Source organism: Theropithecus gelada, chromosome 8 (genome assembly GCF_003255815.1).
Source record: "Theropithecus gelada isolate Dixy chromosome 8, Tgel_1.0, whole genome shotgun sequence".
NCBI classification, from domain to species: domain Eukaryota; kingdom Metazoa; phylum Chordata; class Mammalia; order Primates; family Cercopithecidae; genus Theropithecus; species Theropithecus gelada.
This window is the reverse complement of record NC_037676.1, coordinates 51564947-51567933: the sequence shown is the minus strand read 5'-3', so window position 1 is coordinate 51567933 and position 2987 is coordinate 51564947. Positions and strand designations below refer to the sequence as shown.

Here is a 2987-nt window from a genome sequence, read left to right as displayed (position 1 = left end):
GGTACCTTCCAATGGTGAACACCCATGGGAGAGAGAGAATGAAGAGAGGAGTGCTGGGTGGAAGCTCTACCATTTTTATGATTCAGTCTTGGTTGTCACATTGCATCTCTTCCACCATCCTCTATACCCAACACAGTCATAAACTCACCCAGTTTGAAGTGGAGTGGAAATAGACTCCGCTTCTTGATGAAGAATGGCAAGGTTTTGGAAGGGCAAATAGTATTGGAAATACTGCTATAGCATTTTTGGAAAACACAATCTTTCACAATTAAGGTTAGTGATTTTATTTAATTGTTTTTCAGAAAAGATCTAGTTTGTCAGCTGGGCACAGTGGCTCAGGCCTATAATCCCAGCACTTTGAGAGGCCAAGGCAGGAAGATCCCTTGAGGTCATGAGTTTGAGACCAGCCTGACCAACATGGTGAAACCCTGTCTCTACTAAAAATACAAAAAATAGCTGGGTGTGCCAGCATGCACCTGCAATCCCAGCCACTTGGAAGGCTGAGGCAGGAGAATTGCTTATTCCTGGGAAGGGGAGGCTGCAGTGAGCCAAGATTGTGCCACTGCACTCCAGCCTGGGTGACGAAGTGAGACCCTGTCTCGAAAACTAATAATAATAATAATAATCCCATTTGTCAATTGTCAGTCAGCAAATATTTATTGGTAATTATGTGTTAGGCATCTTTCTAATTTCTGAGAATATGGCAGTAATAAGAAATACCTCCTCAGAGTTACATTTTTGTGGTTTTAATTGAAACAGTATTATTCATCTACTCAGCAATGTTCTTCATACCCTTTAAAGGCAGCTCTCAACTCACACTGATGGTCATTACTACGCTTGCTGAAGACAAATGACACCATTTAAAATAAAATGTGAAATGATGTAACAGTGAGTCAAAAGAAATGCCTTATATGTTTGTAGGTATACTTTGTATGCTAGTATGGTGTTTCACCCAGTCGGGTATTTAATAGTATGGTGTTTCACCCAGTCGGCTAGTATGGTGTTTCACCCAGTCGGGTATTTAATAGGCAAACCGCTTTAAGAGACCCTAGTGTCTTCTAATGTGCTGTATTACTATCTAATTTGGCCGCTTAATTTGAAAGCACATATATGAGAGTTACGGGAGATATCAGGGAGCTTTATCATAGACCTGTATGATTTGTATCATTTATCTTTTGTAAGGTCTTTCTCAGTGAATCAGTCATGTATTGAAATGAGAACAACCTTGGGCCTGTGCCAAGTCAACATTCTCACCAAAATTCAGGAGCCCAGCCTTTGTGCCCTGGCTCAGCTCAACAACTCCAACTGACTCAATGTTGTGACTTCTCATGGATGGCCCTTCTCCCGAAATAACTTTATTTCTTCATCAAAGACAGAAAGACTGGTAGGACTTGGGCATTTGTCCAAAATTATGTCTTAATTCACTTTAATTTTTAAAAATTATACCAGCTAAAGCATTTCCAGAAAGAAAATTGGACAAATCTGGTATCTTGGTCTAGAAATCTTTTAAAATTGTCCTCTGATTTTCAAGATTATGTAATTCTAATTTTAATTATCATATAAAGAATACATTGAAATACAGAAGCGCACTCTTTTAGCTTTACTTTCGCTTTTTAAAACTGTCATTACTCCACAAAGAAGGGAAACGCAAAGTTTTTTCTTTATCAAGGATGCATTATAGTATCACTTCTTCTAAAAAAACAACAACAACAACAACAACAAAAACACTTTATGTTCTGCCCTCCAATCCCCAAATACCATTTTTACAAGTATTACTAATCAAAGTGAAGAAATAATTGTCAAAAAAATCAAGCACATACTACAATGGCAGAGTTGTTAGAAGGTTAGCAATTATTTCCCAAATAAGAGAAATAAATTATCCACTTTTGAAGACATCCTATGTCTAAGTTATATCGTTGAACCCTCTATGTTAAATGAAATTAGAAGGCTCCTAAACTCCACTTTGGAACAGGAAGCTAAGGTGTGAGGAGGTTAAATAAAGTTCCTCAACAGCACGCTGCCACGCCGACGCCGACCCCATTCTGCACGTCAGCCCGCCCGCGCCCACCATGGCCACAGTTCAGCAGCTGGAAGGAAGATGGCGCCTGGTGGATAGCAAAGGCTTTGATGAATACATGAAGGAGCTAGGAGTGGGAATAGCTTTGCGAAAAATGGGCGCAATGGCCAAGCCAGACTGTATCATCACTTGTGATGGCAAAAACCTCACAAGTGAAAACTGAGAGCACTTTGAAAACAACACAGTTTTCTTGTACCCTGGGAGAGAAATTTGAAGAAACCACAGCTGATGGCAGAAAAACTCAGACTGTCTGCAGCTTTACAGATGGTGCATTGGTTCAGCATCAGGAGTGGGATGGGAAGGAAAGCACAATAACAAGAAAATTGAAAGATGGGAAATTAGTGGTGGACTGTGTCATGAACAATGTCACCTGTACTCGGATCTATGAAAAAGTAGAATAAAAATTCCATCATCACTTTGGACAGGAATTAACTAAGAGAATGACCAAGCTCAGTTCAATGAGCAAATCTCCATACTGTTTTTTTTTTTTTCATTACTGTGTTCAGTTATCTTTATCACAAACATTTTATGTGTAGCTGTTTCAAAGTGTGTTGGATTAATTAGGATCATCCCTTGGTTAATAAAGAAATGTGTTTGTGCTAATAAAAAAATTTGCATTTCTGTCACTCTTTTTATTGTTCAATCTCTTACCTCAAAAAGCGGTGACTGTAGAAACTGATGAATATTTTCTTCTGTGACTATTCTGGGAAATAATCAGCTTGCTACATTTTCATTCACAGATGTTGAAAGGGACAATGATAAGCTCCACAATTAAGCACAATTTTAGGGAGCACAGAATAAAAATGAAACATCAGGATTCAAGATGTTATGCTATTATTTATTGTCTATGTGTCAGATAATTTATCCTTTATGGGTCTCAGACTCTCCCAGTCATATAGAAAATTTGAAT

At 38.5% G+C, this 2987-nt stretch overlaps 1 pseudogene across 1 annotated transcript; it reads left to right on the top strand.

The window, feature by feature from the left end:
• Positions 1–2015: 2015 nt before the first annotated feature.
• Positions 2016–2682, top strand: LOC112630498 (annotated as a pseudogene). The gene has a single exon (XR_003120884.1). The product of XR_003120884.1 is annotated as a fatty acid-binding protein 5 pseudogene (transcript).
• Positions 2683–2987: the final 305 nt, after the last annotated feature.